This window comes from Ixodes scapularis, unplaced genomic scaffold (genome assembly GCF_016920785.2).
Source record: "Ixodes scapularis isolate PalLabHiFi unplaced genomic scaffold, ASM1692078v2 PGA_scaffold6__148_contigs__length_123643588, whole genome shotgun sequence".
NCBI classification, from domain to species: Eukaryota; Metazoa; Arthropoda; class Arachnida; order Ixodida; family Ixodidae; genus Ixodes; species Ixodes scapularis.
The window spans coordinates 54,296,505-54,308,735 of NW_024609881.1; the positions used below are offsets into that span (position 1 = coordinate 54,296,505).

The 12,231-nt window shown below is 42.4% G+C and overlaps 1 pseudogene; it reads left to right on the forward strand.

Annotated features, from left to right (window-relative positions):
• LOC8033921 overlaps window positions 1-10,831 on the forward strand; it is a 52,455-nt pseudogene extending 41,624 nt beyond the window's left edge.
• Window positions 10,832-12,231: the final 1,400 nt, after the last annotated feature.

Sequence of the window (12,231 nt, forward strand, 5' to 3'; positions counted from 1 at the left end):
TTTTGCTCCTTGACATTATGACTTCGTGACGCCATGAAGGACTCATAAATAACATCATGAGTAGAGATGACGCTAACTTTTGTTAAAGCTTTGAACTTTTTCAAAATTCGAAGGACGAATCACGAAACCGGAAGCGTAAACATGATCAGCCACGCCCCACGTTTCTTAAGTGGACACTGACAATGGCATGACACTATTCAGAGAAAATATTTCGTAAACTCCTTCCTCAATCTAGTCCATTTTAAAAAAAGTCCCTAGAGACTTACTAGCCACATATCCAAAAAATTGCTCGTTTCAAATGCACGAATCGAATAGACGATTTATAGATAGGTATATGATTCCCCTCTATTATAGTTCACAGTTAATTCTGCCGATAATGTTTCACTTCACAACTTTTTTTTTTCAAAAACTATTTTTTGAACTTTGACGCAATCACATGTGCACCACAAAGTTGGGAAGTGCATTAGGTGAGTGCATGCCATGCACGTCTCGTCAAACAACAGTCTTTCTTCCTTTTCAGCCTCATCAAAACGCAGTATTGCTGAAAGAGTGCTATAGTCCGTGAGCCCAGAGGACTAAGCGGTTATTACCAGCTTTTAACTTCTCGTTCTTCCCCGCATCGTACAGAGACAGAACTCGGACTTGCTTTGGTTGTAATAAAGACAACCATGGATATCGCACGACTTTAATTACACGTCGCCATTTTTATTAAAAAGGTAGTTAAATCTTAGTTTCATTCACTCCTTGTTGTAAAAAAAAACTTGAGGCTTTTATAAAAATCAAGTATAGTTTAATCCTAGAAATTATGCTGGCATAGAGAGGCTTTTTTTCATGATCTCTTGTAAGCTCGGGAATCAAGCTAGATTCCTCTGAATTCAGCCAAATTTAGCGTGATAATTTAGGTCTCCGGCTAAACTTGCTGAGTTAGTGTGTTACGCGCTTTTCCGGTGCACTTTTAAGTTAAACTTTTTTGGGGCGTTTTATTGAGCCCTAGCTGTTTGGTGCACCAATTTACATAGAATTACAGAAATGCATGCTGCCATTTCTCATTGGATTTCCGATTGTGTGCTCATTGTTCAATGCATTATTTATTGCATCATACATCCTACTTAATTCATGAGTTTGAAGTAGCCGGTCCAAGAATATGAGAAGAAATCGTTGACTTCATCGAAGAAACATTGATCCACCGTATTGGTTATATGTCGGATCACCGGAGAACAAAACACAAACAGACCAATCACATGAATGAATGCATGCTTGCAGAACGCGATATAGTTCAATCTTCGCACCTACACTTTGTTCCATTATTGGAGTGGAACAAGCGGACATTCCGCTGTACGATGAGTTGAAAAAAGTTGGCACCTGCACGTGGAAAGATTAAAATTTTCACTGAATGTGCACTAAACATGTCAGTTATACCGTTTGACCTTTCAAAACGTAGATCTCTTCCTGTAAAAAAAAAATTAGAGCGAACAAACTTGCCAAAGTTCCGGTTGTGCGCGTTCGCAGACGACAGAATATAACGAAGCTGCTTTCTTGCCCCGCCATCTACCGAAAGGCGCAGCAACCAGAAAACAGAGTGCGTCGTCTGCTCGCTGCCACTATCGAGAGATGGCGCCACAATTAAATAGCGTCGCTATATCGGTCGTCTGCAAAAGCGTCCGACCTTGACTTCGGCAAAGTTTTCATCTCAGTTTTAGTACGAGAATAATTCTACGCCTTGACATTTTACACGGTAACACTGACCTGCCCACTGCACACTTGGAGAAAGTTTGAGCTTTCAACGTGAAGGCGCAGATTTTTTCCCACTTGTACAGCGGAAAGTCCGTTTGCGCCACCCCCACCCGTTATATATAGAAGCTGACAGGATGAATAGAGCAGGGTGTATGTTTAGAATGCCTGGTTTCCAGCATGCCCTTTATGCCTTCCGTAGTATTTTAGCCACTCGTGCACGCTCGAAGCTCATAAGACGCCCGAATATTAACGAAGCTGGGAAGCTATAGCGCTCGAGGCGGGATAATTAAAACCCTGCAGTTTTCGATTTGGCAGGAACTAGAGCCACAAAACAAGCAACGCTTCAGAATAACGACACTGCAGCCATCTTGGTTCTTAAAAATCGTTGCTGCCAGGTATCTTAAGTTTTCTTCTTAAGTCGCAGGAAACGGCTTTCCCTTTTCCAGAAATGTTCAGACAGCCAGCGACGGTGGAAAACGATACATCCTGAGGTTCCGGACACCGTGTCCAGAGATCAGGCAATCGCGTGTTCGAAACGTAACGATCGACAATCGCCTCCCCCTCCCCCCCCCCCCCCCCCCCGCCCCGCTCCTCACGGAGCACCAACATGGCGGCGCCCACGAAAACATTGGCGAATGGATTGTCCCTACTCTAAGCGTGACCTATTGAGTGCCCCTATCGTTCCCTAGATAGTGAGAAAAGACTGCATCAGCTTGGCGCTGCAGCATGGCACAAAGGTTCAACTCTGTCAACGTACACCTAGAAACGGAACAATGCGGGAATCGATCCGAATTTGCAGCGGAGAAAAACCGTTGGTGGGGAAAGTCGCGGTCTCTTAGGGATAGTAGTTCTCGTGTCGTATCGCGTTGCATTAGCATTTCCTGTGCCGCCGTAGCAGGTAATGTATTCTACTGGCTGAAGCCGCCCGGCCGTAAAACAGGGACACCGAACACGCTGAACTAGAGTTTTATCTTACCCGGGCTCTGGCTTTCGAGTGAATGATAGTATGCGATTTCGTGGGGTAGGCGCGACAACATCGGTGGTTCACTCAGCAGTTCACTTTGATTTCTTTTTCTTTCTTTTTTTTATTTTTTTTTGCCCTGTTTTCGATTGATATTTGCATTTTTTCCTAAACATGGATCCAAATGTCATTCTTGATTTGATTTAACATGAATTCCATTCGGTTTGTTTTAGAGATATAAAAGAGTATTTCACAATTTTGTGATTACGGTGATGTGCCGCATAAAAAAGGAACGCTTGCTTACTAATATTTTCTTAGTCCCTCGGCAAGGCTCTAAATTTTTTTTATTTGATTGCCTATGTAATCTAAGATGTTAATTTTATGTATTTCACACACTATTAGTCCTGTGTTTAGGACTCTTATACGAGTGGGAAAAGAACACTTCAAACAAAAATATGCAGGGGTAAAACAACAAAGTCCCTTGCATATCGTACATACAGATTTAAATTTTAAAAAAAACGCTCAATGTAAAAAAAAAAAAAAATTTCTCAGGTCGGTTACAAGACACAACACTTTCGGGCAGTGCATTCCACTCGCGTATGGTGCCAGGGAAAAACGAATTTTTAAAACGCTTTTTATTATTTCTGTATTCTTGTCGATGCCGACTGTGCTCATTTCTTGAAATTCTGGACTGGTGAGGTGTAACATATCATGCCGTGTCGATATGAGGAAGATTAGTAGGAACCATATAAAAAAGTTTTAGACGCTTAGTTTTTCTCCTGCTGGTAAGCAGCGGTAGATCGACTTGAGAACAAAGCTGTGTGGGGGACTGAAGTCGGTGGAATCTAGAAAATATAAAGCGCACAGCAAGGCGTTGAACACTTTCCAATTGCTGTTCAAGGTACATAACGTAAGGGTCCCATACTTCTGAAGCATATTCAAGTAAGGGTTTCGCCAACGTTTTATGCGTTAAAAACCTCGTTTCAACGAACGTATGTCTAAGGGATCTGCGGAAAGAACCCAACCTACTGTGATCCTTTTCAACTATATTACGGACGCGCGTATTCCATCTAAGATTGTTTGCTATAGTTACGCCTACACGAGTTAACAATCCGCACGAGTTAACAATGTACCATTAAGATTGTAAGGAAACGCCAGTGGGTACGTTTGTCGGTGATGGTCATGCACACTTTTTTTGAAGGTTCGAAGACATTTGCCCCGTGGCACACCATTCACGTAGTTTGACCAAAGAACGATTTAGTTTTCCTTGATCGGAGACCATCTGGACTTAGTAAATACTAAAAAAATCGTTTTCAAAAGGTTTAGCGTGCGCATCTTAATCGCATATTAAGTCATCCATAACTATTAAAACAGTAATGGCCTTAACAGGGATCCTTGGGGAACCCCTGATGTCACGTCACACACGTTAGAGTGGACGTTTTGAATACTGAATACTGAATACAAACTGTCCACGTTTATTTAAAAAGGAATAAATCCACCCAAGCAAGAGCTTTTTTTTTAATCAGCCGTAATTTGATCATTAACTTCTGATGGCTTACTTTATCGAAGGCTTTCGTGAAGTCTAGAAAGACCACATCTACCTGACCTCTGGCGTCTAAAACACGTGAAAAATAATGTACGACTTCAGTTTGCTGCGTCACAGTGGATAGGCCCTTTCTGAATACGTGTTGCCTATTATGGAGTATGGAATGATTAGCTAAAGAGGTGTTAATATGCTTCGAAACTATGTGTTCAAGAAGTTTGCACTAGCTTTAGGTTGGTGAAATCGGCCGATAGTTCGGTACATTAACATCACCTAATTTTAGGAATGGAATAACTTTAGATCTTTTCCAATCGTCTGGAATGAAGCAGAAAGCAATGAAGCCTGAAAAATAATGAAGAGATATTTGGCAGACCATTGAGCATATCTTTTCAAAAATGAGTTTAAGACTAAGTCAGGTCTTTCTGACTTGGAAGGGTCTACATTAAGTAGTAGCAAAAAAATTCATTCATAAGACAAGGGTACGTCATTGATCGCTGGAATATGAGAGTATTCATTGAACACTGGTCACCCACCATCATCGTTTAAAAATGCCATAAAAAATTATAAACTTGTTGGCTTCATTAAACACTTTAACTACTGGCTCACCATCATTAACCAATTTGGAAATGTCATTCCTCCTACGTGAAAGATACCGCAAAACGTTTTTTGGGAGCAGTCAGTAGAAAACTAGACATTGCGATGTTATACAATTTGTGTTTAGCGCTTTTTGTGGCAGTTTTTGGGTTTGCGGTCGGAATTTTTAAAGTTTCACCTATGGCCTTACTATGAGATTTGTGGAGGTTTGCTCTACATCTCGAGATTTTTCGCTTTTGATGGACGATATCTTTCGTAATCCACGAGTTGTTGGAATGCCTCTTTTCTTTGTTTTGGTGGGAATGTACTGGACAATGCATACGATTATTATTTCCTTAAATTTCAGCCACAGAATGTTAACATCGTTTGCAGGGTCAAGGCTCAATCGCCTAAAAGTGTGATAACAAGAATTTAGTTTGTCTAAAACGCCAACGTCACCTCCATGATCAAACTCTTTGTATGTTGTCGCATCACAAGGGTATGTAAAAAAAAATAATTTTAAATATTCTTAATTATGATCATGTTCCTCTTACACGAAGGCCTGCTTTACAAATATTGGCATATTCCTAAAATATCGCTCTGAATACCAGTCTTAATATGATAGAAAATAATCATTAGTACAAAGCAGGAACAGTCAAGTTAAAGTTGCTTTACTTTCTAGACACAAATCAGCTAAACATAAACACGCAGTGTTATTTAAAGCCACGCTTGACTCCCGATCTTCGGGGCACTCAAGATAGAACGATCACGCCATTTAAAGCCTATACTGACCTTTGCAAATATTCTTTTTTCCTGCGATCCATCACCGAATGGAACAGCCTGCAGCAAGATGTTCTTGAACGGAATTTTCTTGCAGGTTTTGGAACCAAACTGAAGAAGTTGACTCAACAAAAGATTATTTGAATAATATTTGAACGAAAGACACCCGGCGGTGTCCTTCGTTTGTCAGCGTCGGGGAGAGAGGGTGAAGGGGGGGGAGAGGGTGACGCGTGCGACGCTCCCATTGGTCTGAAGCCCTGACGTCAGCACGCGTCAACCTCCTCCTTTCTCCCCGGCGATAAAAAACTGACAGACACCGCCGGGTTTTTGTCAAAACGAGCCCTTTTGTCTTCGTCAAAGTCGCGCGCACACCTGGCGCGGTGCCAGAGAGGAAGAGGCGCCAAGGCGCCAAGGCACGCTGGAATACGAGTGTGCTCAGTTGCCGCTTTGCCGTCGCCGGTTGTTCTTCGAACTGGATTACCGTAGTAGCGGTGCGTGGGCTGTGATATGTGTGTGTAGTGAAAACGATGGATGCGGTTCCCTCCACATGTGATATGAATGCGGTTCCTTCCACGGAGGGTATGGACGTGGTTCTTTCCACGAGTGATATGGATAACTGTATCTAAGGGGGTCGGCGTACTCTGACAGGCAGAGTGCAGAAAAGGAGTGAAAGGATAGAGGGACATTCATTAGTAGATTCTTAGGGAAATCATTAGCATGACCCTTGGAAAACGCCACATGCATCTCTCTTTGGGAAATGCCAACACTGAGCCCGTAACCAGGCCAAAAAGGGGCAGCAAAAAAATAAAGGAAGCAAAAGAGAAAACCGAAGGCGACATGGGAAGAAGTCAGCGTTTGTGTTTTCCAAAGGAGGACGTGTGTGATGTTTCCAAGGGTCACGCTAACACATTCCCTAAGAAAGAATCCACCAATGGATATTATTATTAAAGCTCAGTTGACGAGTCTTCGCTTGTCCCGTGTGCACTTGTACTTTCTCCCTGTTTTTTGCGCGCTGTTCGCTCTTTTGTCAGAAAAATAGACATGTAGGGCTTGTTTTCTCATCTCTGCGGTTTTTATTAAATGCAATCGCACTTTTCCTTTGGCCACCCCCCCAACCCCAAACATTTTGATCCATAACAAGAAAAGCATGCGCATGCGCGAGAGAGAGTTAATAGAGAAGAAAAAAATATTGGCAGCGACCCCTACTTTCAATGTCCTTTAATGCGTAAAGTGCGGTGTTTAAGAAGTAATCATTTTCATTTGTTTAGAAGACTATATTCAGTCTTGTTTGGTATAGAACCCGTCACGCCGGGCCATGTGACGTTCACTTTCCGATAAATTTTGCGGTGAAACTACGTCACGTGACGTCAGGTTACGTGACATCAATTTCCCCGCCAAATTTAGCGGGAAAACTGAAATGATGTATAGGTCACGTGACGTCAGGTCGAATAACATCCATTTTCCCGTCACATTTAGCCATTTCTTTTATTGAGGAAACTAAATTGGTCTGAAGGTTCAATGACGTCAACAAAGTTCCTGCTAAATCTAGTGGGGAAACTGAATTCGTGTATAGGTCGCGTGGTATCGATTTCCCCACTCAATTTAGAGGGAAATCCACAAACTGACAGACGGGCAAAATTTTTTATTGGGGGTAACTTCAAAGAGCATTTCATGCTTTAATAACAAAATTCCAAACAATGAAGATGTGAGACCAAGGCCCCAAGGGTTTCAGCACGAAACTCAAACACTGTGCCAAGGTGAAGGCTTGTGAAGCTATAGCTTTTGCGTGGCGTTCGCGTCGCCTAACTTGACGGCATTCGCGGGTCAGAGGGCGATGGGCTCAGTAGATGTACCGCAGTCCTCAGAATGCTTCGCGACGAAAAGGAACGGACTAAAGAAGAGACAACTATACAGAATCGGTGACGTGCTGAATATTTAAAGTGGCGAGTAGACGGGCAGATTGCTATCAAGTGTTATTCTCAATTTAATCACCGCAATATAATCTTCAATAAAAGACAAGCGATGCTCTTGAATTTCGACTTAGTCGTCATTGGAACATCGCAAAAACGCCGCCCTGTTGTAGTTCTGTGAATATTCCGAATAAACTGTGCTATTGGTATTCGATTCGGCAATCGACTCTTTGGCCAGGAGTTTCGGCACTATTTGATTCAAATTTACTTCCAGCTGATATTTGAATATTGGGACACCCCTATTTATAATGTATTTAACGAGTTCATTTCAGAGGCATCCTAAAATTATTTTAGGCTTTCTTTATTACGGACGTTTTCCGCCTAAACGAAAGCTTTCGTTACTAAGGTTTTCATAATACTCAAGCATGGCTCTAAATTTCATCCTTTATTCGATTGACTATGTTTTCTCATGTTGTTTCTTCAGAAGCATTTAAATTTTTATTTTAAATTTTCTTACTTAGGGACCGTCGGGAACCACTCAAAGTTTGCTTGAGTAAGAGTTGGATATTCCCCAAATGTGGCTCTGAACGCAATTCTCAATACTGTGAGCTATATGGGTGCGTTTCAGTGCATTAATATGAGAGGTGTCCCGAAATTAATGTTAAACTTTCTCGATTACGGACATTTAGCGCTTAGACGAACGGTAGCTGTAAAAATGTGCGTTTAATCTTTGCTAACGGCTAAAGCCGTTCGTTTATACGATGAACTTGATTTAGCTACAAAGCATGAAATGCTTTTTTAACGCTACCCCCCATCCTAAAGTTTTGTCCGTTCGTCCGTGGATTCTCCGCTGAATTCAGAGGGGAAATCGATACCACGAGACCGATACACGAATTCGGTCTCTCGGCTAAAATTAGCGGCAAAAATTATGTCACGTGACCTTTATGTTCCATTATGTTCCCGACAACAGCTTGTGTTGTACAGTCGATCACGAAAGTCAAAGAACTCGAGCAATGTGGAAAACACTGCTTCCAGACATAAGACGAAAGCAGCGAATATCACCGACGTGGTTTCCGGCGGACGTTTTGGAGCCGGAAGCAGCGTTGCATTACGGTCTCTTGCAAGCACCCTGTGGAAGCTGTTGTAATGTCCGCTGAGGTCCCCAAAGTTTGATTTGTTTTGCGGGTAGACAAAGATTTCCGCTTTTTGTTCTGCTGTAAATAGGCTGTATTTTGGCGCGTGTACGAACACTGTTTCTCGTGCGTTTGCCTATTTCGACACAGTGATGGTAAACAACTGAGCTATTTTACATAAATGTAAAGCTTGACTTTCAGAGACAGGAAGGCAGACGCTAAAGCGGCTTGCTTTACCCGAACTAAGACAAAATCTTGGTTGAGGCACTACGAAAGGCAACATTTCCAAAAGCGATGGTACAGAAGAATAGCGCGTGGAGAGTTCATCCTTCATTCCTATTTGTTTCTCTCCCGCGGTCTGAGTTGAGATTTTGTGTAAACTTGTTCTGCAGCAAGCCGGCCGCGCTTTCCATGGAATAAAAAAAGCAAAGTTTTGCCTCGTTCCCAGGTTCCGGTACCGCTTTGTAGCTTCGGCCCATCTTTCCCAAAACAACCCAAGTTTTACGCATTGTTTGGGCCGAATCTAGCTTCTGTGCCGGGTTTATTCCTTCCGGCGTGACACCCCGTTGTGTACGGCGTACAATGTTGGTGACAGTGTCGGTCCGCCTAATGCCTCTAATCTTGCGCACACAGGGCCGACTGGAAACTGCGGGCTACTCTATCATGGAAGCCCCAAGAGACGGTGTCTGGCTCAAGCTGCACGAACTCGAACAACCCTTTCCCAAATGTAGCGGATAGAGCGTTTCCCAACGCAGACTGCGCCCCATGTTTATCCTGCACGCAGCTGAAGATAGCGGTTGTACACTTTGAGACTGACCCTGGAGAGTAGTCTTAGTTAAAACAAAGAGACGCCATGGAACTTTAGTGTTGGCTCATATGTATATTCGGTTGTGTCTCCTGTGTTCATTTTTTTTTTCTTTTTTCCTTGACAGCAAAGTGTATCATTCTCAGAAGAAAGATTATAGAATGTTTCGCTTTAAACGCTGGTTTGCATATCTGCGTTTGGATGCGATCGACTGCATTGCAACCGCTGCTATCTGTGAACACACTGGCACGCCATCAATGAGGTAGTGCTAGAAACCTTTCGAACTGCGTACGACTATAGACCGACATTTTTGCAGTATTTTAGGAGATCAACTCGACGCAATATTCGTGAGAAATAGTCACTTATAACATTGTCAAAATAGTTTCAAACACACCGTGAAAGAATTATGTTGATATATACGCGTAGATCGGGTGCGTTCCAGCGCTTCCCCATTGGTGGCGCCAGTAGGTTCTCTCGTCGTGAGCCTGCACCAGCGGTCACACTCGAACGCGAATGTGTGAACGAGCCTTAACATGCGCCGCACCGAGTGTGACGAGCACATGCTCCTTGCCTAAGGACGCACTTCAGCTGCACAAACTCTCGCACAGCAGGAGCAAAGTCTGCCAAAGTTGACATGGTGAAATGTCTTCATACCAACTCGCCCAACTTAAAACACTTCTGGCAGAGCTGCGAGCTTGGGATTCTAACCTTTTATAGGCTGAAATGAAGTATAGGAATATGCGTGTACAGCCTCTAACAATATAATAGACCCATTCGCCTAGACAGCTTTTGCGACTATGCTAAGCACAGGTTGGCCCTGGGCACTTTGTATTTAGACCAAGAACGGAACGACAGTTAATTTATTTTGTCCCCCAAGCAATGTGGATCGACCTGCTCAAAGTGACTCTTGCACGGTCGTCTGAAGCTGCATTGTTGAATGTGTATTTTATAATGAAGAAGACTACGACACGTACCCTGTACATGCTTTAGGTTGTCTTCCTTCTGCTTTCATCCGCAAAGTACATGTTACAGACCACTTAATGTGAGCTTGCTGCACCAAACTCATCGAACAGCAGCCAGCCTAGGGGACAGTTTTTCTATGCTCTGGAAGTTTCAGCTGACAACACATTTCTCCCCGCCTATGACTCTGTTATTAAAACGGTATGTGCCGCCAAAAGCAAGTGAATTTTTATTTTTCATTAGAAACAGGACGTCGTGTACATATAGATGTTTGTTAGAGGGAAGAGTTGGCCAGGAGAAACGAAACACTTGAACTTCATAGACGCTTTTCCGGGAAAGCTATCACGCCGAAGCAAGTGAATGATTAGCGCAATTGTTTAATGGCGTACAATGTAACCTTTTTCATTTTCGATTAAATTACAATGATGGCGAGTTTTGTGGTTTGGATTCGATTGAATTGGACAGGATTGAATTGGATTAGATTGTATCAAAAAAATTCGAAATTTGATGTGCTAAAGCTTTTGAGGCTGTCGTCAACAATTATTCCGGTTCGGTGTCTTTATATCAGGAGCCGTTTTAGAGGGGAGGGGGGAGGGGGGGGAGCGACCGCCCCCCTCCCCCTAAGTTTTCCAATGTCAACTTTGTTCTAATAAAACCATTGATATACACCATTCAAAAGTTTAGCTTTTATTGACCAATGTCGGGTCAACAAAAAAGATCTGGGCAACGTTTCGGCCGTAGCGTCACATCTCGGCAAACTACCCCCCCCCCCCCCCCCCCTGCCAGCCGGATGCCTACCGCCTCTCCCTGGCCTGCCCTATAAATCCGCCCCTGCTTAATATGTTATATTAATCGATAGTATTGAACTACAGACACGTAATTCGAAACTATCTGTTTCTGCATCATTACTTCTGAAAGAAGGATTCTTTACTTCTTTCCTTGCTTTAAGTGGGGTCAGACGAACCGGAATAAATACGTGATACTGCTTTAAAAATTCATAGTTCAAAAATCTACCTCGGGGGTTTAGCTAAAAAAAAAAAACATTTACCAGTGAAAGTATTTAAAAAAACATAATTGATTTGCTTTCTTCCAGTAAGAAAGAAGCGCAGTGGCAAATTTACTCATTAAAATAATAGATTACTGGCAACCCCAAGATTTACACAAGACGTATGGAACAAGTGTTCCCGTTGCTTTTTGCTGCAGTCCACTTCAAAGCGGATGTGAGTTGGTTCTTTTCAGTAAGAATGCCTTTCCTAATCGATGCGCTTTAATTGCCTTTTAGGTGTAATTAGTTCATATAGATCAGAAAATCAGCGCATTAAAAGCGTATGGCACTAAAAAAGACAGGACCGCGAACATGTTTTGTTTCTGAACTTATCTCTTGCGGGAAAAAAAGGCGGATAAATATTTTACGACCATTATTTTAAAAAATAGAAAAACAGCCGAGGCTGTTTTGGGGAAAACTACGTTTTAGGTTAAGTTTTAGGTTTAAGTTACTTGGGGAAAACTGCGTTTTAGAAAAACCTCTTTTCTTGTTAAGAAAGTGTCTACTCTAACAGGGAAAGAGATTTCTCTTTTTAAAGAAGTATTCTCATAAAACGCCTGTGAATAAAATTCATTGCTTTCCCTCTCGCTCGAAAAAAGGTTTGTCCCTTCCTGGCGAAGTTCTTTCTTCAGAAGCGAGGAGGTTTTTCTTCCTTGAGAAGTCTCTTCCTGAAAGGTCTAAAAAAAAGGTCTCTGCTGCTCTTCTTACGCGGAAAGACATATCCAGTCTCGGAATAAAAATGTCTTTCCATTCTGACAAAAAAAAAAAAAAATTCCATTCTCAGAAA